This window comes from Corapipo altera, unplaced genomic scaffold (genome assembly GCF_003945725.1).
Source record: "Corapipo altera isolate COAL_440 unplaced genomic scaffold, ASM394572v1 48b, whole genome shotgun sequence".
NCBI classification, from domain to species: domain Eukaryota; kingdom Metazoa; phylum Chordata; class Aves; order Passeriformes; family Pipridae; genus Corapipo; species Corapipo altera.
The window spans coordinates 10,131,903-10,155,831 of NW_020884884.1; the positions used below are offsets into that span (position 1 = coordinate 10,131,903).

The following is a 23,929-nucleotide window of genomic DNA, read 5'->3' on the forward strand; positions in this document are numbered from 1 at the left end:
ATCTTTATTCACTGATTCACAGAGCAGTGTACAGAGGAAGGATAATAAAACTAGCAAGTACGGGATTTGTTTACTTGTGCCTCAAGTCATGCACGCTTTGTCAAACTACTGGGGTTCTCCTCTAACCTAGGGTTTGAATCTGCAATTAAATTCTGCACATAACAAGTTACGGAATGGCTTCCTTATGACCAGGCTTGCCTTTTATAGCAGATGTACACATTTTTTTCTCTCTCAAAAAGCTCTTTCCCTCTTACAGGGAAGGGCACGAACAGGCCTGGAGAGACAAGGACCTGTGCAAAATCACAGGACTTACTGAAGGAATAGAGGGGGAGCAGGAGGAGCGAGGGGACAACTGGTCATAGGGCAGGACAATAGGGAAGAGATTTGGAGACAGGCAGAATCGTTTACTTCAGAAGGATGCAGACTTCTGCAAAATCAGAGCTTTGTCTTAGTCTCTTTTGAATCAGTATGAAAGACTGATTTTGCTGGAATCTATGGAATGAATTTCAAAGAGGTGAGCTCTAGGCCTCATCTCCTTTTTTTTTTTTGTGTGGCCTTGCTAATTTATTCATAGCTTTGCTCTTCTAGATCCTTAGCTTTCCAAGGTGGAATTTGCTCTCTATGACCATAAAGGTCAGGTGGTCAAAGAGGGCAAATGCACCTGCAAAAAACTCCTCCATAGTCACTGTTAGTGCATGACCAAGAGCCCTCCATTTATTGTGGGCATAGGCAAGGGGAGGAGGGAGGAAGCACACACTGAAACAACATGTTGTACAAATGGACTGAACTACACATGGGTGAGCTTCAGGTGTGTGAAACAACAGTGCACCTAAATGTTGCCACTATGTCACTCTCAAGGATCTGTACATCTAAAAAGAACTATTGAAGTTATATGTCAGTTGAGCAAACATGGTTAGTTCAATTAATGGTCTGGATGGTTTTTTAAGTTGAAGGCAAATGATTAAGAACAGACAAGTAGACAAATAAACAATTATCTAAACAATGAGCTTCACTGAAGAAAAACACAGTGGGCTTAGAAACAATTTCATATGACGCCATTCTAAATCCTAAAACCCATGTTAGAACACTGAAAAGCTGACTGACATTTAACTGTAATGGAGCTGTAACACTAAGACAAATTTATTTGAAGAAATATTAGAAGTGCCAGTATAATTAATGTAGTTATAATGCTCTCTACTCTCTTGCAAAGCCCCATAGTCTTCCCTGCTGGCTTTCCCTCTAAAACAAAATAAATGTTAGCAATAATAGAGGCTCATATCACCTTACAAAGCTGTAAGATCATATATCATCAGAAATGGAAATTATTTGCCAATGAAAATAGAAAACAATTTTCACATTCTCAAATGTCTTAGCTTTTGGCATTTGGAGTAAAACCAACTCTTTTTGAAAAATAAAACATTATTTTATGGAAAACTTATGCTCCTTAAGAGCCTAGAAGCTATAAAAAGATACTTTCTTGAAATCATTGCAATTTTAAAAAAAATAATGCAACTCATACGTTTTCTAAAACTTAATTAGTTTTAGTAAATATCTCAACAAAAAGAGAAAATCTTTCTAGCAAGCCAGTATATCATACCAGAATCTGCAACTGTTTTTGTGTCTCTCTATTGTAGATGAGATCAGTCAAGAAGAGCTGAAAAAAATTTCAGAGGTAGAAAAAAGTGTTGCAACAGAACGAATGACACACGGGAATCCTGCAGCCACAGGGTCAGTGCCGTTACAGTGCTGTCAGTACTGCTCTGAAAGGAGCAGAAGGCAATTACTACACAAAAGTTATAAATATTTTCAGATTTCCTAATTGTGGCAAGAGGTATCAGATGTGTTCAAACTACAAAGGAATTCTATGGAAAACCTTTACCTTAGAAAAACCAGAAAGCAAAGTTTGCAGATCTTCAGAAATTATAATTTGATGGTCATTTAAGCCCCTCTAATTCTGATTCTTGTGCACATAAACATATTTACTGTTCCTCATGATGGAGAGGTCTCCCCAAGAACACTTCATTTATTCATAAGCCCTGCAGTCAGAAAGAGTCATTGCAGATCATCTTGTCTTATTCTGACATAATAGAGGCAGCTGGAATTCACAAATCAAGCCCACCACTTCTGGTAGAAAGATACCCAGCCTGGCTTTTGAAATGGCAAATGCAAAGGGGTCCACAAGGCAGCGTAATCCAGTTTCTCCAAAACCCTCAGGGTAAGCCCAAGAGCTCTGGCCCCACGAAAGAAGGGGAGCTTACCTGTGTGGAGTGAGTGGGAAGGATTCTCTGTGCGTCTCTCCTGCTAAAGGGAATCTCCATTTATTGGGACAGAATTTCTTTAACTTACATGCAGAAGCCTAGAATGAAACCTACAGTATTGGATAAGGGTAATCTATTGAATATTCAAGGAGAGTGAAAACTCCTGTTCAAACTTTTCAGTTTTGACAGTATTTACTACAGATCACAGAAGTCACATCAGCAATCTGAGGAGTTTTTTCTTTTCTGCCAGAGAATATCAAATCACACAGCAGTGCTAAATGAGTAGAAAAGAAAAAGAGTAATTTCTGCGTCCTTTTCTTAGCTCACTTCATCATAAAATGCATTTCACTCATATTACAGAAAGCCCCTGAGCAGAGTAGGAATCTGCCAAATTTTAGGCCCAAGCAAGGGGAAAAATGTTAACAGAGATCTACAGATAATCCTTCAGATCAGAAAGAGCTCAATTGCTGCACCAATAGGCATCAACTTGCTGCAATAGCACCATAATTCTACACTTTGGGAAAGGATGACCAAGAAAGCCAGAGATTTCAAATGCATTCAAATCTGAAGAGAAAATGAAAAAACCCACTTGTCTTTATTCATGGTGTAATGAATTTCTGCAGTACTTTGTAAAACACTTTAATTATCAATGGAAGTTCAGAGAATGCTGAAAAAAGATATGCCCCCTTTCTAACCATTCTGAAAATAAAGTTTAAACACTCATAGGAATTAGCATCTTCCTGACAATGAGAGAACTATGCTGCTGGCTACACATTAAAGCAGAAATTTTGGTCTCATAAACTGAGGCACTATAACTCCAGAGCAGTCAGCAGAGGTCTGTGGATCTGCTCCTGTGAAAAAGAGGACAGAGCCTGGTCCTGAATGAGTTCATTGATTTCTGCTCTGCATGTGCAGAAATCATAAAGAGGAGCCTTTAACTGATTTTAATCAAGCACTTGGTAAAGAGGCAAATCTGTTCTAACACACCTCTTACATCTGCAGGGATAAAAGAGAAAAGGATAAATAGAAAGAAACCAATCTACCAGAAAGACAAGTAACATTGTATAGAAGTCCACACTATTACTATTAAACAGAATTATATTTAGACTTATTGAGACATGAAACTACATAAATATTGAAGGGGGGGGAAGGCATTCCACTACCAAGAAGGAGTTACAGAGACTTGGGAACACAACTGAACTTGCTATCTTGATAGAGTTCATCGCAAGTATACAGCAAGCATTAGGAGGACAAAAAAGGAATCCATTACAAGCATTATTCCTGATTTTTCAAAAAAAATATGAAATCTCTGCTGTGACACAGTCTGTTAACTTTTAGCATTTGGTACCTTTAAATAAGAATGAGAAGCTAATGCAATCCACCCAGAAACTTGGCTAACAATCTTCCAGCAACTCACTACTAAAATTGAAAAAAATCCCCCAAAAAAGGCAGAGTTAAACTGAAACATCGACAAAACTAAATGAGTAATATGAAAAAAGAGAGTCAAAGTTATATTCCAGATGGAGATTATTTGGAGTTACAGCAGTGAACTGTGTAAAACTAAAGAAATGGTAATAAAGGATGAAAATTAATCTGGCTGTTAAACAGAGGGGATAGGAAACAGTGCCACTGAGAGGTGGGTGTGTTAGTCAGCAATGTGAAATGGGATACTCTTTTGCAAGTGATTGGCTCCAGAGCAATCCTGCAATATGTCAGTTCTTTTCAAAGCAAACCCTCTAACTCTTACTAAATATCAAATAACCCATAGAGAGTTATGAAAACTGACTGGCCTGTGCACTATTACTTGACAACAAGTAAAATGGCTCCCTCCATCCTTCCATTGCTCCACAGCCCTGCAGCAGAGCTGCTTTGCAGTACTGACTCAGAGAGTCTCCTGCTCTAGCAGTGGAGGTTGATAGAGGACCCCACGCCTTGAGGAGACAGGTGCTGCAGCACCTCTGCACCTGAGCCATAAGTCCTGAAGCTTAGTGACAGGATCTAGTGAGCATTCACCAATTTTCTCTTCTCTTAAAGGTCCTGGATTAAGGGACAAAGAAGATATACAGGGTGAGAGAGTTTGAAAGGGGCTTCCTGCTGCCATCACAGCTGTAGTCAAGGTCTCAGAGGCTTAGTAGGGTTTCCAAACTTCTGTGTCTCAACTGTCCAGTCAGTGCAAATCACACAGCCTCCCACCCCACTGGGAGAGCAGCATCAGCAGCTGAGAAAAGGATCCCAGGCACTGATCTGCCATATTCAAGGGCATCAAGGTATATGAATCTTTCTGAAGGCTGGAAGAGTTCATCAGAAATGTATTTGATTTCAGTGTGATGTTAGGATAGATGACATTCACACTTACAGACTTCTGCACAGCTCAGCTTCCAGTTTGCTGGTCTTTGATAAAGAGACCACTTCCACGCCTCTCTGCTCCAGCTGGATTCTCCACTGCACTCACAGACAGCCCTTGGCCATGTTAAATATTTAACCTGGTTAAGTGGGGAGTGACAAAATCTTTTCTCTGCTATGGACTGAAACACCTTCTGAACACCTTTGACAGGTCACAACTTGACACACATTTTAATATTATCCAATAGTAATCACAAAAATAAATAAAATATGTGTTGGCAAGCAGCCTGAAATAAAATCACAAGTTACACTGAGGCTCGACTCAGATCTCACCTTCCCTTGTTTCTTTCTCTCTCCCTCAGCATTTTAAAATCTTACTCTTCCTCAAAGCATCCATTTAAGGCTGAGATCAGGGAGTAACAGCCATAGCCTTCCAACACCTTCATTTCTCCCATTGTCTGAAGAGATGCACAGCAACAGCTGGTAAGGGCCTCGTCCTTCTGGAGACAACCATGTCCTGAACTCCAAACTTCGGGCACCAGCCTCCATTTGCCTGGCCCATTGCTGTTGTTTGCTGCTTCTCTTCCAGTCCATTCACCCTTCACTCTCCTTGTGCATCCTGATTTTCACTCTCATCCTCCTCTCTTCAGCCTCCTTCCTACACAGTTGCTCCTTCCTTTCTCTACCTTAAACCTCAGTGCCTCCCTGCATTACTGTCTAATGTCCAGCATCAATATCTCCTAGAACAGAACGTTTTGACCTCTCCATGCAGATGTGTACACACCCATTATGTGACTGTTACATGTTAAATACATGCTTAATATAGAAGTCAATGTTTAGTTACATTCATTCATCAGGTTGAGTGGAGAGAGGTCATTTATTCACCCAGGTACTTGGTCTTTGGAAAGGACTTGTATTGGAGCAGTAGTGGGTTCCCTACTCTGTTGGTTGATACCACGTTCAGGATCATCCATGAAGGTACAAATTAGACCAGTTCTGTCCCAAGGGTAAAAGCAGCACAAAGAGATAAAAAAAAAAACAAGGAAAAAAGAAAACAACCAATCAACCAACAAAACAAAACACGCAAAAGAAAGCAGATAAGAAAAAGTCCCTCAGACAGAAATCAGGTCAGGTTTAGCAGTCAGAACAGTATCAGAGAGGAGAACTTTATATGCCAAATACCACATCATATGTGGTAAAAATGTGAAGATAGATGTCACTTCAGAAGTCATGTACTGGTATCCTCTGTACAACTCCTAGGAGAAGGCAATATTTGTATTTAAAGCTGTCTGTTTTGATATTGTTTCTTAAGATATATTTATTGCTTGACAGTGAAAAACTGATCTATACCTGTTATATCTAAATCTCTCACACAGTTTGAAGTATACCAGAGTAGAATATCTATTTGACATTTTAAAAGAATGAGACAGTTGTGTAATGTCTTTAGCTGTGACACTGTCAATCAGCTCAATTTTGTGTAATATGCTGTGCTCACAAAATGTGTGAAATCCTTTCTAGGTAAAACGGAAATGTAATCCTAACCTTTAAAAAAGGGTAAAATTTAGATAGTTCCTTTGCACATTTGGTATATTTTACTGCTAAGACATATTTAGCACAGTCTTAAAATTGAAAGTCTTATCAGAGTTAACAGAATGGAAAGTAAAATTCCTAAATTAAACTGTATCAGTCTTTCCCACAGTTCCTGTGATATGTTCCAAATGGATGCCACTCAGATGGTAATTATAAATCACCGCTTTAAGTTTTCTAACTTGAGCATAATCCAAGATAGACAGTGAACACCTCTGAAATAGCTTATACAGTCACCTCCAAGACTTCAGGAAGATATTAGGTTTGCTGTCATTCTGTAGAACTTACATGGCAAAATCTGAAAAGTGTCCTCTCACATCAGGTTTTTTCACCCCTTTGCAATTTGAGAAAGTGTTGGACAGCAGTGGAGACTCTGAAATTACCTTCTGTGGACTCTTTCCACAGAAGATGTTACTAAACTGTGTCATTCCAAATCACATTTGACTTTTTTCAGGAACAGCACTAGAAACTTTTTTAAAAAATCAAAGTTATTGGCATTCATGAGGTGGGGTGGGGGCATGCTTACTCCTGCTGAGTGTATTTGAGACATTTTGTATTGGATCAAATTCCATCTCTCACTAACTCACAGAGATCTATGAATACTGTTCAAAGGATCACGCATTGCAGTCTTGATCTGTGCAAAGTATAGACTGTATAGGTTTCCTTATTACAGTTTCCTCTTGCACAGTTTGCAGGATCCTATGAAATGTTCCAGCAAATTCAGGCTGGAGTAATACTAGAACAGCTACTAGAAAGTGTTGGTGTTACTACCCGCCCCAGAAAAAGGGGAGGGAGGTAACCCAGGTTCTTATCAATAATTGCCTTGGGTTGGATTAAGAGTGGAACGACACTGAATAATCAGAGTCTGAAAACACATATTGGTAAAGTTTATTTTAACAATTTTGTATCAACAGGTATGCTAGCATTTTGGCTGTTGTCATATAACAATGTGACATAGAGATAACCTTTGGCGGGGGGTAGAAAATGCATAGGGGAGAGAAAGACAGGATAAGAGTAAGGGAGAGTAAGGAAAAAGAAAAGATGAGAACGGAAAAAACATATATAGTCATCGCCCACGGGGTCCAGCGATGACACTTGGTAGTTGCCGCTTCTGTCCTTCAGATCAAGTGGTGGCCTTGATCTGCTGGGGGTGAAGGAGGGAAGCCCCCACACGCCAAGAAGTTATGAGTTATTATATCCATGGTTATAGTGTCACAGGCCTTGCCTCGAGCCTCCAACCTCTCCCTGGGCCTGCATAGAGTTTCTGTGTCTGGCCTGGTTCCCACCTTTCAAGTTGGCAGAGGGGGGGGATGGGCTTTGATGGGCCATCAGAGGTATAAACTCGGCTCTTCCTGCCTTTTCAGGCCTTGACACCTTCAAGGTGTCAAGGGAGGGATAGGCCCAACTGCCCATCAGAGGTCAAAAGCCTGCAAACGTCTCCTAGAATGCATAAATCATTAACCATTTCAGTCTCTGACAACTGGAAAAAACTGAACAATAGGCGGTAAGGGCCCTTTCAAAAGGAAAGTTGAGAATACATAAAGGTATTTCAAACAGAAGACCTGAACCTGGTGAAATTTGTGCAGAGGCTTAACATTTTACTTTGTGAGTAGCTCCATTTAAATCAATGAGGCTCTTCTCAGCATGTAAAACTTGACACATACACAAGCCTTTGCAGGATGAGAGCTAAAAATTGTTTTTTAAGAGTGTGACTTGCCTGGAGACATTCCAGAGGAAAAATAAATGTGGGGCTTTTCTATAAAATTGTTAGCACCACCCTGCTTATTAAATAGGCATAAATTCACTCAAATAAAATAAGGTCTAGACATTTATATAAAATAGCAGTAATGCTTCTAGATTTGTATGCTGGGTTAAATTCTTGATAAATATTTATTTAGAGTTTTATAATATTCCCTCTCTTACCTATTTTACTCTCTTACCTATAGTTCTGCTATCAGGCAAAATTTGCTCTGTTAGCTAATAAAATGCTATAACTTTCAAGTAGACTACTTGGAAAACAATTTCTATTATTTATTAGATTATCTTAGGTGTGGTAAAACTTAAAACTTCCTATCTTACCTTCAGCTAATGCAACACTAAGACAAGAATTTATTGTTCAATGTGTAGCTTGTGTATTGAAGAGCAATATATTAATTTCAGGAACAGAGTCTAATTTTAGATCTGTATTGAAGGTGTGATGAAAAGGCTGGGAGTGTCAGTAGGACTTTTCAAGAACAAGCCCAGTACTTTGCAAGAACAAGCCCAATATAGTTCTTGAACTATATAAAGATTGTGAGATGAAAGAAGTCATAGAATAGGCTTTACTGGTTTAAGTGGAACCTGTTACATACCTGAAATTATTCATTCCCCAGTTGCTATCATGGGCATGGTCTCAAACTACTTCAGATAAATGTTTTGACATTATAGCTCTTCAAGAAAACAGAAATAGCCATTTGGCCCCGGGGGTGCTGGACTGCTTGAGGGTAGATGCTGCCAACACTCTAAATAAGCAGCCTGGAACACGTGGAACATCTGGCAACAGCAGCTACTTTTTAATCACACAGGCCACAGGTCACATTGTACCACAGCTCACAAAATCAGCATCACATTTAGCAAAGCACGTTTACTTGACCACAAGGTGTCTTGAGGTCAGATTTAAAAACTTCTGCAGATGTAGACAGGAATCCAGCAGGATCTTCACAAGCCCCCAAGTGCTTATTTCCCACTGGTTTCCCACTAGGACTGTCTTTGTAGTAATACTTTAAAAATACTTTGAAAATATGGCATTAGGTGTCTCAAGGCACACTGCTTCAGGCTGCAGACAGCCAGATGCTGCCTTTTGGGTAACTGGTTTTCAACTGCAGTTACTATTAGGGCAGCTGTCCCATATTAATACCAAAATCCTCTAGTGCTCCCAGTCTAGAAACGTAGGAGACCTGTTCGAGTTAACAGGGACAACTGCTACATGAACAAGGGACATTTTACTTAACAGAGTTGCATAGAAAGTCTTGGAAGTCTTTTTCATCTCCTAGGGTGTGGTAATCCCTGTGGATTTTTCAACAGAGATAGCACGCTATATATACAGGGAAAAGAATAGTTTCTTCACCAACTGGGTTGGATTTTATGCTTCAAAATCATCTTCGCAAGCAAGGATTCCTCCCCTTCTCTAGGCATACTTTCCTGAGCAATTTCTGCATTCCTATATTTAAAAGTTGCACATTTGGAAGATACAGGAACACATGCTCTTTGCAAGATGATCTCCAATTCCTTCCCCACTCCACACTCAGAGTCAATTTTAATGCATTGCTGGAAAGCCTGTTATAGAAATGTATATAATATATATAATGACTTGCCTGAGAAAAAAAATGGGGGATGGGAAATGTTGCCAAAGAAGTTAATTGCATTTTCAAGATTTCAGAGTATTTAGAGCTATAAGTAATGAATCCAGAGCAATGTCCTTGGAAACTATATAGCAAATGAAAGGATCAGCAGAGTAGCACTAGATGGCACTACAGTAATTTTCAGTCAATAAGCATAGGCCAAATCCAGGGAATGATGGAGCCGGGTCCAGCTCTGAATGGGCAGCTGAGATTTAGCATCTACATTTTACCTGGGTGGCCTGGGGAGATTCTGAGGAACATAAGATGTAGCAGTCTTTCCAGGGATTAAAATATAGAGCCTTGAGTTGGTTGATAAGTGATATAATACAGATGATGAAAGTGGAAAGCTACCTGAATGTTTTAATTTCACAAAGTGAGATTACAAGGCATCCGAAAACCTGTTATGTTCTATTGAACACCAGATAAGCATATCCAGATTCAGTACATCAAAAAGCATCTCATTCAAAAGCACACAAGAAGTGTTATGTGTCATCTAGGCAACTGGACAGTTCATTGTCTGTCTTCAGGTATAAACTGCCTGATTATAATTACAGTGTTTTGTGCCTAAAAATGAAAATTTGACTTAGTGGGCCAAAATCACCTAGATTTTAGGACTAGCCTAATGGCTTACATTTCCTGACAGACAGAGTTAAATTCTGACTGTTGCCAATTTCTTTTAATGTTTCCCACAGGTGGTAGCTAACATCAAAACTTAATACATATCTCGTTCCCAGTAAGAATCAATATGGCTTGTTGTCTCTAACAACATGATTTGAGAGCCTACTTTTAGAAATTTGCAGAGGTATAGTCTTTAACTGGAACACGTGAGCGATTCTGTAGCTTATATCATCAAATACACACAGGAGAAAATAGAGCCTGTCAGAAAAATCATACTCATTCTTGTAAGTTGAACCTCTTCAGCTGAACCCATTCATGTGGTTGTGGCAATTTAAAAAAAACACGATCTATCTCAGATTTGAGTTCTAAAACATTTTAGAACCAGATTTATAAACCTTGTAAATCCTTTTAAAGGAGACATCCAAGTGCAGAATATCCACTGCAATAGCACTACAAGTTATTTTTATAATATAATTATTTTTCTATTATGCCTTTCTGTGAGTTATATTTTGCCTTCTGCTATGCTCCAGGTTCAAATTCTCAAGGGTACTTAATATCTATTTCACTGGAATTGGTGGGAGTTAGATATTTCAAAGATAGGAAACTCTGATATTTAAGTTTTAAGGCAAGATCAGCATGAATGTTTGAGTTTCTTTAAATCTTATTCTAGTCATACAGTTACATACATTTTAGGGATGTTGCCAGCTGAAAGGCCAAGTATTTGCCAGTTACAAATAAAAAAACCTACTAGTACATTTCTTTACAACAAGAATGGTCTTTATCAATGGAAATAGCCTGACTGGAGACAATAGGATTGCTTAGGAAAATAAGCACTGGAACCAGTAGTATTTGACCATAAGTTGTGCTCCCACTCAGCCAATACATGCGGGTTAACCCCAGTGGGCTTTCAACGCAAAAAGGGTGGAGAAGAGGGGTCATAAGAGTCAGAGCATAAAAATCTAGCACTGCACCCTTGCTTCCAACTGCCAACATTTAAATAGCATCCTTTAGTAAGAAATGAAACACCCCTTGTGCTGGAATTGGAGTGTTTGCCCATGCAAAGCTAAACCTGTGGTAAAGATGAGACATATGATGTCCAAAAACACTTTAAGCTGTCTCTTTTAGTCATAAGCCACTGCTCTTTGAAACAATTCCTGTGTGGTTCTGAGCACATCCTGAGAAAATGTTCTAGTTGTCCTACTTCTTCTAATGTGTTCTCTAATAAGGGCTTCTTTAATCTGTGCTTTAAATCTCCTTTAATCTGGTCACTGCTTTACACTTTGAGATGTACCCCTGAGGCCTCCTCTCACCTCAGAAGAGGCTTGAAAACAACCATAACTTGCTGCTTGCTTTCTCAGACATGTCTATGTCTGCATTCCTGGAGTCCATGTTGGTCCTGCTGGACATTTCCTGAAAGCAGACTCCATCCTGGATGCAAAAGTGGTCTGTGTAGCTGACAATGAAGCGTGGCACTCACGGAAATACTTGGTGAAATGAAGGTCTGATGAGACATGCAGTTTGTTGTTGAGCCCATTTTGCAACCTGGGTGACTTAACCAAAGTCAATCCCAACAATGCATTTGAAGTCCAGAATAGCAACTGGAAAAGATCCCCAACAGTGTGGTATGCCTGTGGGAAACAACAACAGTGCCCCAAAGCTCACTGTTTTCACTGTCACCCCAACAGAACAGGGTGACACAGGGGTAAATGAGGCAGTGCCTTGCCTTACCTTGAGCAAGTAAAGCCACAGTGGTGGTGTATTGCTGCCAACTGTGCAGGCTTGGCAAGAAGTATGTGCTTGACAGATGTGCTTTGTTCAGTGCTAATTACAGTAACAAACCACGGTGTGTATGTATGTGTATGTGGGTGTGTGAGGCAGGAGATCCAGGAGTTGTCTTACCTGGCTCTGTTATCAGGTAACTTGACTAAACTTAGTCACCTATGCTCCCTTTTTTCTCCCTGTTCTGACCTAGGAGATAAGGCTTAGAAAACTAATTTAGAAGGTTATTAACTACTATTTGGTTAGTTGAACATGTGATAAAAGTTTTTCCCTCACTGAAATATTTTCAAAATATAGCATGTTTAAGACAATCTAATTCTCTTCTAGGTTTAAAATTAACATCTAAAACCTTCTCAATTTTTTTAATTTGTCTATTGTCAAGAATTTTGGCCCTCTCCATTTCCTACCTAGCCTGTTTCACTCCTCCTTAGGCAGCCTCAGCTCCCTGGGGATCACCATATTGCTGCTGGCCTCAGTATGGACACCTGTTCCTCACAGCACACTGCAGCCTGCTAATCCTGGGCTCAGGCCATTGGGCAGATTCAGCCCCACAGGTAGCTGGGAGTGTAGGTGTGCGCCCAGAAAACAGCACTCCACAGCATCCTGGGCTCCATTAGGAGGAACACTGGTCATGGGAGGTGATTCTTTCCCTCTACATAGCCCTGGTGAGGCCACACCCCGGTGGCCTACTACTGGAGTAGTGTGTCCAGTTCGGGGCTGCCCAGAACAAGAGGGATGGGGACTTACCGGGGAGAGTCCAGCTTGCACAAGGCCACAGAGATAATTACAGGACTGGAACATCTTTTGTAGAAGGAGAGGCTGGGAGAGGTAGGAATGTTCAGCCCAGAGAAAAGGAGGTGAAGGGGGATCTCATCCATGTGTACAAATATTTAATGGGAGGGAAAAAAGAAGAAGGAGGCAACCTTCTCAGTAGCGCCCAGAGACAGGACAAGAGGCAATGGGTAGAAATTTAAACACATGAAATTCAACCTGAACACAAGAAAATGCTTTTCTACTCTGAGGTTGATTGAACACTGGCAAAGGTTGGCCAGAGAGCTAGTGGAGTCTCCATCCTTAGATATTCAAAACTAAACTGGACACAGTTCTAGGCAGCCTGTACTAGCTGACACTGCTCAAGCAGGGGCTTGGACAAGATGACCTCCAGAGGTCCTTTCCAACCTCAACTACTACTACGTGACTTTGTTGTTCTGTGACTTTGCTTCAAGAAAAAGAAAGCTTCAAGTCTTTATTGAGCTTGTGCTCTAAGGACAATATCTTTTAATATCCAAGTTGTAGTAAATCCAGACAACTCTGATACAGGAAATAGGCACTAATTTTAACATAAACTGAGTTTATATAAATGACACTGGATTCACATAAATTGTATGTTTATTATTATTCTATCCCTTTCACTCTCATTTTCTTATAATTCTCATTTGTGCAGCTCTCTTCAATTATGGCTTTAGCTGTGTTTCCCAGTTTATATTCTTCCCTCGATGACAACAACAACAAAAAACCCCAAACCCAAAGAAATAAACACACTGTATTTTCTATGTTTCTTGACTGAGAGTGAAGAAAATCTGAGATCTGTTCTCTCTTTTTTTAGTACCTTGCTACTGATTGATAATCTATATTTATATTTATGCATAGCCACATGCACATGCTTGGACACAAGATCATTTAAGATAAACAATTCAGTTGTTTTGACATTGTATGCACTCTTCCAACACTTTCTTCCATTCTTTAAGTTTGGCTGTCAGCCTTCAGAAATCACATTAGTAGCCACTAACACCAAACATTACTGAATATAAATCAGATTTTTATGAGAGCAAGAGATCTAAGACCTAAATCCTACATTGCTGATCTTCAGTACTTTGAAAACATGGAACAAGTTCAAAACTTCTTTGCTGCAAGTGTGGAAATCTCCCAGTGCAGTGAAGCCACCAACTGAATGTTTCCCAAACCACCTCCTAGAAGGCACTGCCACAGAAGAATACAGCCTGCACAGATATTCTTGGGGATTGTTCAGCTGCTTCAGTTTATACTCTAATTATGCTGACAATCAAGTGACCTGGAGAACAAAGAGATATTTTAAAGCAACTTTTAGGTTGCTCATACCTATATTCAAAAACCCTGGTCCATGTAACACAACCCTGTTGATGCTGGTGTCAGACGTTAGTTACACATCATTTTGCTTCACCTCTTAATAACTAGCAGTGAATTCTGCCAATGAAAAGTGCTATTGCAGGTGCTGAAAAACAGTCTTCCATGTGGAATCACGGAAGGTGTGGTCTGCCAAGCCCGCAGTACAGTGTGCAGCCACAGGGACTGAGCACCAAAAATACAAACCTGGAATGCATTTGGGTGGCATTAACTAGGTTTCAACCCAATCTTTTCATACTTTTGCTGGAGCCTAAAAAATTATGCAAATGCATTGCTTCTGAAGAAAGGAAGGAAAATGAAACAAGTCCAGACAACAGAACCACCAGTTCACATTAGTATTCTGCCCTGGTGAAATAAACCAGATCCTTCAGACTAAACAGGCACAAACAAAAGTCTCATGGGGAATATAGCTGCTTGAATAGGAACAGCTTTAATGCCAGCAGTGCCACAAATCCCTTTTGAGAAAATGAATTTTGGAACACTTTAAATTTTTAACTGTTCCTTGTTTTCCATGGAACAGTACTGTGCCTCAGGCCACTCTAATAACATTCCTGGCTTGCCCTGCTGCAACAATCTGTAAAAACTCATCCATTCAGATGATTTGGGGTTTAATATCAAGTTGCTTTGGAGAACATTCATAGTGGGAAGTTCATAATAATATGTTTTATTATTGCTGTAAAAAAAAAAAAAAGAACTAGAGAAGAAGTGGTTTGCTTTTGCCCATTGGGGAGCTCTGGTTTGTTATTACATTCTGTGCAATGATAATTAATGACTCCACAACCAGCACTAAAAAAAATGTTTCCTGGCTAAAATTTTCAAAAGTAACTAATGATTTGGGGTTTCTTTGCTTTTATATGTTCAGTTTGAAATACCTTAAAGAGGGACCCAGTTTTCATAAAATGCTAAGCACTGACTTTCTGCAAAAGGTCTACCTTCCTCTTAAAACCTCCAGGCTCTTTCATTTTACGATCATGGTAGCTACTGTTTACTGGTAACAAAAGTATGTCAGTTCATAAATTAGTAATAGAGCACCAGAGTAGATCACAAATAAATCCATTTCAAAGGAAAATATTTTTAAATGATACCTTCCTTGCACCTGCAAGAACAGACTTCTCGACTCTTGGGATGATTGGAAGCTACTAAATGAACAAACATATAAGCAAAAGAGGGTAGGCTAGGGACCGGTTCTAGCAGTTGCTTTGTATTACTCAGTAAAAGAAAGATCAAGACCACATACTACAGTCTTGGGTGGTGCTTGGACGTGTCAGAGTACTTTTGAAAGTCACTGCATGCGTTGTGCCTGCCTGAAGCTGTCCTGGAGCCTGGCTGTCCTTTTTCCGGCAGGACAAATCACTATTAACACCTGTGCAAAGTGGGGAACCTGAAACCAAACCAGAAAGGTGATGTTTCAGCCTTGGTGTCAATGGTTATTCAAGGTATGGAACAATGGAGAAAGGAGCATCATAGATGTTCTTATTTCATCTGCCCAAATGACTCAGCTTCAGAAAAAAATCAGAAAGGCTCTAGGTCTTTTCCCCAGGTCAGCTGCAGACAAGCAGGCAGAGGAAAGCAAAGGATTGAATGAGAAAGCTCTTCCTCCACCACAGTGATTACACCAGGGTATCCTTATTTCACACCCCTCTACTTCTAGTCATGTTCAGTTAGCCCAAATTAAAATCGTTTGCACCCATGTCTTCCAGCTTGATCTACTCATTTTAGCAGCCTTGTCTTTTCTTTGAAGGGCAGTTCTTGGACAGGGCAGGCGTGCTGGATGTTCAGGTCAACATTTCCAAAGTACATTTCTCTTCTGATACCTTAGGTTCTCATGGGTTTTTTTAAGTGCTAACTTGCCTTCTATTCATTTAGGCAACATAGAACTTTTGGTCCTGCAAAATTAGCAATGAGTCTGTTTGTGAACAACCAGATCACTGTGCTGTGGCTGATTTCACATGCAAGCAAAACTGTCAGAGGTCAGCAAAGGCAAAGCAGGGCAGTACTTAGTAGGTGAAACCAGCTACATGGAGCTGGCTGGCCTGCTGGTGGGGGTTCCTCTGTTCCTAATCCTAAATCTGTACCATGTTGGGATTATGTTTGTTAGATTAGACACAGACAAGACTCTGTATTTGCTCTGCCTTTCCCAGGATTGTCCACTTTTGCTTTGCAGAGGTCTCTGTCCCTATTGCAAGTCCTTGTTCCCAAGTCTTTGTGGTTTATCTAGTGCTCATCAGACTTTTGCTTCAAGGTGTCATTTGCTGACAGGATTTATCCACAGACACCAAGATTTCCTCAGCAGGACAATGAAAGTGGTTGTTGTTCTGCTCCAGCTCTCTTAACTTGTTATTATCTTAGATTTTCCATCACTAATTATTCTTCTCTGCCTGGCTGAAGGAGAGAGGAGTGTCATCTAGTTCCACTCTGAAGGGAAAAAGCCTGGAAGTAAGGAGGCAGCATCAAATGGAGAGAGGATAAACTCTGGAGAAGGGAATGGGAGAAAGTGCTCAGGGTCAGAGCTGTAGAGGTTGCCAGGGTCAGACAATTTTCAACACAGAAGCAGATCAGCCAGGGACACACTGGGAAGCAACGATCCAGCAGAGCTGGGCTAAGGAAACACAGTTAACATGGCAGCTCAGGGCTGGTAAAGTAACCATGGTGGCTGAGAGGATAGTGGGTAGTGTCCCCCAGGAGTGGCAGGCTGAGGGCACTGTGCACAGCATGCCCAGCAGTGCTGAGCTGCTTGTTGGCAGCACACACCCCAGGCTGGCAGCATGCCTGGGAAATAAACATTGAAAGATGAAAGTAAGCCAGTGGGGGAGGTAGCAGCCTGCTCAGTTTCCAGCCTCTGATCACCTTCTTCCAAGTGGTGTTTCCTCACAGCGACCCCTTGTCCTACCACGATGAATGGACCGCTGCCCTCCATCGGGAAAATAAAATGACTTATGAAAGAAGGAATTGCCCAAATATTTTCCAAGCGAATTGATTTTCATTCAAGAGGGGGTGCATATCCTGAGAAAGGACGTGATCCAATTTCTTCCAACAGGCTCATTGCATCCTCATAGTCTAGAGCACCAACAAAGGCCCACAGCTTTCTCATATCCTTCTCAGTCTTACTCATAGAGCTCTTCAGATGTCCACACTAGTACAGAAGAATCACAGCAAGTAGTGTCATGCACATGAGGTCTCAGTGCTGGTCTCTTGCACCAATGCTCCCTCACAAAATCAAAGTAAATCCCACAATTGTGTGGGTTAGGCTGGTGAAGCCTTGGCATGACAACCACCAGTTGCACAGCCTCCATCCTGCTAAGCTCTAGCTCCAGCCTAGTTCTGCTGATACTAGGAATTTTTCTTCTTGTTTATAGCAAGTAGCAAGACTATTTTCTTTCTTTTCTCCGTCCTATAATCAAATCCCCAAAATGAAACACAGTAGAAAGAACAAAGCAGTTGATTATTTCCCTCTATCCAGTTACTAGTTCTTTGCCCAAGTAGCAGGCCACAATGCCAGGTGTTTTCATTAGATGAAGACTGTTGTTGAACCTTAATCCTGACAAAAATGGTAACATCAAGAGGACTTGCTCTATGAATATGCAGAGATGATAAGGGTTTATGTTACAAAAACCTTATAATTCTGAGAAGATTTTAGGTATTTTGCATAAAATTATTTACTACATACTGGAAATGAAAATCCTAAATTTTCCTACAGAGCTAATTAAAAAGTGAAATGGCCTGTAGTTAAAACTGACTCATGTAACTTTTATACAAGTGGAGTCACTGTTGGATAACTGCAGAAAAGATTGTTGTGGTTTAACCCTAGCCAGCAGCTAAGCCCCACTCCCCCTGGTCAGATGGGGAGAGAATCAAAAGGTTAAAAGTGAGAAAGCTTGTGGGTTGAGAAAAATGTAGTTTAATAGGTAAAGCAAAAGCCCTGAGTGCAAGCAAAGCAAAACAAGGCATTAATTCACTACTTCCCCTGGGCAGACAGGCATTCAGCCATCTCCAGGGGAGCAGGTCTCTATCTCACATAACAGTGACTTGGGAAGACCAACATAATCACTCCAAATGTCCCCCCTCTTTCTTCTGGTCCCCTGCTTTATATGCTGAGCATGATGCCATACGGTATGGAATATCCCTTTGGTCAGTTGGGGTCAGCTGTCCTGGCTATGTGCCCTCCCAGCTCCTTGTGCACCCCCAGCCTCCTTGCTGGGGGGTGGCATGAGAAGCAGAAAAGACCTTGACCCTGTGTAAGCCTGGCTCAGCAGTAATGAAAAGTCCATGTATTATGAACACTGTCTTCAGCATAAATCCAAAACACAGACCTATACTTGCTACTATGAAGAAAAATTGACTCCATCCCAGCCAAAACCAGTACAAGGATAAGATGCTTTAGATGCAAAAGCTCTCAGGTGATACAGTGATAGTAAATGTTACAGAATCACATAATGGTAGAGGTTGGAAAGGAACTCTGGAGGTCACCTCATCCATCCTACCCAGATGAGGATCAGCTAGAGCTGGCTGCCCAGGACCATGTCCAGCTGGCATTTGAATATCTCCAAAGACGGAAACTCCACAATCTCCCTGGGTTACCTGTTCCACTGTGTGGTCACCTTGCTATAAAGAAGTGTTTCCTAACGTTCATGCAGAACATCCCGTGTTTCAGTCTGTGCCTATTTCCTCTGGTCCTGCCAGTGGACAGCACTGTAAAAAGCCTGGCTCCATTCTCTTTGTATCCTCCCTTAGGGTATTTATATACATTGATAAGATCCTCTTCTGAGCCTTCTCTTCTACAGCTGGAACATCCCATCCCTTCCAGCCTCTCTTCACAGGAGAGGTGCTCCAATCCCCTAATCATCTTAGCAATCCTCTGTTGAACTCTCTCCAATAGCTCTGTATCTTCCTTGTACTGGGGGGCCCAGAACCGGACACCACACTCCAGCTGTGGCCTCACCATTGCTGGGTAGAGGGGAAGAGTCCCTTGATCTGCTGGCAACACTCCTCCTGATGCAGACCGAGATACTGTTATCCTTTTCTGCAGCAAGGTCACATTGCTGGCTCATGTTCAATTTGGTGCCCACCAGAACTCTCAGGTCCTTCTCTGCAAAGCTGCTGGTCAGTTCCCAGCATGTGCAGGTGCCTGGGACTGCTGCTGACCATGTGCAGAACTTTGCATTTCCCCATGTTGAACTGTTAAGGCTGACTAGATGCTGGCTGTGCTGGCTCTGTATTTATTTTGCTTATTGTTGCTACTTGTTAGCTCATTCTTTCTTGTGCTGTTTACGTAGGACTGCCAAGTGGCAATTTAGCTGCATTTGTGCGGGGTGCACATGAATCCTTCATGAGTGCTACCCTGCTCTACAAATGTAAATTCACACATTGGCCTCATCAGTATCACTTTGAATGCAACTAACATCAATTATGTATGTTTCATTATATTTTTCATCCTCTTCCAAGGTGCAGAATTGCTTATACAGTGTATTATTTCATCTTTGGGATTTTTGCTGGTAATGTATATGCTAGGGGATGTTCTGTGTGCTGAAGTTGTCTCTTCTCCGAGGTAAACCATGCTGGTTACCTCAGACTCTTCTCACAGGATAAGCATTGCACCTTCCCCTGGTAGTCTCCACTGTTAGTTTCTTGAGGTCTTTGTTGCATTTGGGGACCCAAAACTGGACACATTATTCCACGTGTGGCTGAGCAGAAACAGATAATCACTTTCCTTGGCCTATGGGCTGTGCCTCTGGTGGCATGATCTGGGATGCTATTGGCCTCCTTTGCAGCCAGGATACACTGCTGGCTCATGGCCAACCTGTTGTCCACTGAGACCCCACATCCTTTCCTGCAAAGTTGCTCCCCAGCCCAGAAGTCCTTACCCTGTACTGTTGCAGAGGGTTCTTCCTTCCCAAGTGCTGGACTTGTTGAATCCCCTTGCATTTGTCCTTGCTGAGTTTCATGGACTTCCGGTAAGGCCATTCCTCCCAACCAGTCTAGATCCCTTTAAATGGCAGCACTGTCCTCCAGTGCTCCTGCTTTACCATCACCTGCAAACTTACTGAGCACACACTCCATCTCCTCCTCAAAGGTCACTGAGAAGGATGTCAAAGAGAACTGTCCTCCGCCATTCCCTGCTTGCTGCAGCCTTCCAGTGTGGTACCACTCAGGGTCCCTTCCCTCTCAACTTGACATCTGGACATTTTTTCCCATCTAACTGTCCACCCTCTGCTCTGTGGTGCCCCAGTGTGTGTTTGCCAGATACAGAAAGCTGCAGTGTGCTCTGTTACTTGGAATACCGGGTGTCTTTTTGCCCTGGTGCAGCAACGAGTGATTCCTTTGCCCAGTGGGATCAGATGTTACTTCACCTGTACTTTAGCCAAGCAATGGATTTGCTACGGAGTAAGGCAGAGGAAACTGTTTGGAACGGGGAATTACTCCCTTCCGACAACATCCGTGTCTCCAAGGGTGTCCACGCGTGAGCACTCGCTGCTCCCTTCATCCTACAAGGAGCCTCCTGACTGCTCCAAACGCAGTGCCGGGGCGGTCCCTGCCTGCGCAGCTCTCGGAGCCATCGCTTAGCGCAGCATCCGGCCGCCTCGGGAGTTACGCTTGGAAAAATCACCTCTCTACCGCCATTCCAGCTCTGATGCTGAGTGTACCGTGGGAATTCCGGCTCCCGCCGGGGCGGGGCCTCCGCTCGGCCGCCCTTACCCGCCCGCCCCCAACGTGATTCCGCCCGGACCCAAAATGGCCGCCTCCCGGCGAGCCCCTTCCCAGGCCGGGCATCGCGCCCGACTCCAAGATGGTGGTCAATGGAGGCAACCAGAGATATCCTAGCGGGTCAGTGCGAGCTCAGCGCCCCGGTTGGCTGGGTGACGCCCCGCCCCCTCCGACCCGCCGCTCCCATTGGCGCCGGGGGGGGCCAGGCCGGCTCTCATTGGCCAGTGAGGTGTCGCTCCCGGTGTCTCCGCTCCGGGGCCCGGGGAACTATTTTCCATTGGGCGGAGGGAGGGAGGGGGCTCGGTCCGGTCGCTCCGGGAGCGACACCGGCGGCGGGCCCGGGCCGGGGATGCTGCGGGCGCTGCCCCCGCCGGGACGGCGCTGAGGCGCCGCTGCCCCCCCGGGACGGCGCAGCGGTAGGTGCTGCCTCCGGTCGGGGCGCGGCGGGCGGGACCCGCCTGCTCCGCTCGCCCCCCGGCGGCCACAGGCGGCCGCGGCCCCTCTGCCGCCGCCCGCTGAGGCCGCGGCTCCGGGCGGGAGCTGCCGCCGTGTCCCGGCCCGAGGGAGCCGCGGGAAGGGGCGGGCAGGGCTCGGCGGTGCCCGCGGCCCGGAGAAGGGCGCCCGGGCGGGGAGGCGGGGGCGGTGTGTGGGGGCGGCCCCGCTCGGTCCCGGCGCCCTCCGGGCGTTCGCCGCTGGCCCTGGGGTGGGGGTGTCCAACCTGCCCCCAGCCGGTGTCGGCTCCCGAGGCGACTGTGGGGCTGTGCAGGAGTGGGGGGTGGCCGGCTGTCTCCCGCCGTGCTGGGCATGCACGCGCGTTTGTCCGTATGGGAATCGCGCTGGAAAAATTGCCACTGAAGAGCCCTTGGGGCGCAAAAGCTCCTGTTAACCCCTTCTGCGGAGGGGGGTGCGCTGAGCATCAGGCCGCGTCCCCCGTGAGCGTTCGTAAAAGTTTGGAAGTGGTCGTTATGAGTGTCTGGCTCGGAGTTATGAATGGATTCTTGGAATTGTAGAAGCAGTAAATCGAGTTATTTCTGCTGCTGTTGTTAACTTTGTACTTCAGTACTTGCACTGAACCACAGTAGCTTAATCCCATGGAATACATTTCTGCCTCTGATATGTTTATTTCTTCAGGGTTGTGTATCGTTTGATCTCTATTCTTACGAACGCAGCATGTACAGGAGTTATGTTTTCATTCCCTGAATATTTACAGAATGCTTCTCTCTTTCATTTTTTCCCCCTCCTATCTCCTCTTGAGAGCTGCTTGAAGTTTTCTGCAGTGTTTCTGATTGTAAGCTGTAAATTTTATGCTATATGGGGTACCATATCCCATCATATGAGGTGTGATCCCTGGCAGTGCCATGCAAACCAAAGACACTTTTTCACTGGAGCTAATGCTAGTGTGGTTTGGGAATGTTACATCCATGGAAATCTTGAAATATAGTCCATGCACCTCAAGACATCCTGTCATGCAGGTTTGTACCATTAAAGGCTTCCTGCTGAAGATGCTATGAACCTCTCAGCCCAAGCATAACCCCTGTTACCTTGAATATCCCCAGCTGATGAGTTTGCTGCAGTGAGAGTTTTGAAAGGAGGCAAGTTACCAAGTTAGCAACCTCCTACTTCATTCAGTTGTCAATCTGTAAACCAAGATACTCAAGTGGACCTGGTATCAAAGCAATAGCCTTAGTAATAGAGTCTCTGTCAGAAGAGGTTTATTTCTTTACGTTTTTGTACATGAGTAAGTATGGCGGAGTGAATTAACTATACTTCTAGGGTGAATTCTTTGTCAGTCCAAAGCAAACTGCAAAAAAGAGAAACCAAATCAATTTTGAGACCTGATGGACTGAGCTGATGAAATCTGTTCTGATTTTCTAGTTGGTCTAAATATCCTCCATCTACTCCCGTTTCGGAATTGCATTAGCAATATAAACCAGCCAGTAAGTTCAGACAGCTGAGTAGCAATAGCTTGACATGACTTCATATGTATGAGAGTATTGGAAAAGTGCCTGGGTTAGTCCTTGGAGGAATATCTAGAATTTCTCTCCTGTTGCTCTTTTAATGATGGCAGGTACATCTAAGAAAGAGAGAGCAGATGGAAGGGATTAGAAATCAACTGTGTTCTAGCAGAATGGGCTTTTTTTTTAATCTTCTTTGAAACATGCGAAACCTGTCACTCTGCAGCAAGGTTCTGGAGAGATGAGTGACTGTTCATCGAATTAGATGTGGCAATTCCCATGGTTCCATGACGGACTAATGACCTGAGATGGCGTAGCAGGCAATTTTTGGTCTCATTCATTATGTTTTAAGTTAAGAGATGTGTTTTAGTCTAATCAAACAACAGTGATGATTGCTGTTAATAGTTGTAAACCATCTAGTCCTGTTGCAAAATAGCTCATACTTCATGGATTCAGATCACTCCATGTAACTTTCATACAGTAAGTTAAGCTTATTCTTAAGATTTAGTTAAGGTGGTGGTATTTTATTTACTGCTACAAATAGTGCAAAGAAATGTAAAATCTAAACAGGACACCTTTTTGTTTACTAAACTGTACATTCCTGACTTTGTAGAATGAAAGATGTAAAGGCTCCATCATAAACTCCTAAAATATTGATTCTTACTCCAAAATATTGGAATAGGTTGGCTAGCTGAGTAATCCTTAAGTAGCTGTCTCTTTTAGACTGATTTCCTTGCCTTTTTTTTCCCAAGAGCTATGCTTCCTAGCTTCTTCAACCCTGGGGGAAATTAGCACTTAGTTTTATGTTGTGGTATTTATGCCTAGAGGCTTCAGTAAGGCACAAGGTTTGGTTGTGTTGAGCAACATGCATTGCCTCCTGTCCATCTCATCGTGGCCTGCATTGTACTGACAAGCCGTCTGTCCTCCAGAGCTACCTGTCTAGTTTAAAAAACATGCATTTTGATTTATGGGGTTTGGGGTGTGAAGGATTACCAACTTTTCTGATATGTTGACCTGTGCATGAGTTTGAAACAAACATGCAGTTGCTCCATTAAATAAGAAGTGCCCTGAAGTGATACATATTTGTGTGATTTGGTTGTTGGACAGCTTATTTTAATCTTTGAGCTATATCTAGTTAAAATGT

The 23,929-nt window shown here is 42.8% G+C and overlaps 1 protein-coding gene across 2 annotated transcripts in view; it reads left to right on the forward strand.

The window, feature by feature from the left end:
• The first annotated feature begins 7,675 nt into the window (after positions 1-7,675).
• SOCS5 (suppressor of cytokine signaling 5) overlaps positions 7,676-23,929 on the forward strand; it is a 45,026-nt gene continuing 28,772 nt past the window's right edge. The window contains exon 1 of one of the 2 annotated variants that reach the window (XM_027641443.1): positions 7,676-7,793. The gene's annotated coding sequence lies outside the window, so the exon portion shown is untranslated. Of the gene's footprint in view, positions 7,794-21,157; positions 21,247-23,929 lie in introns of those variants that run through there. The other variant, XM_027641442.1, reaches the window with a different exon arrangement.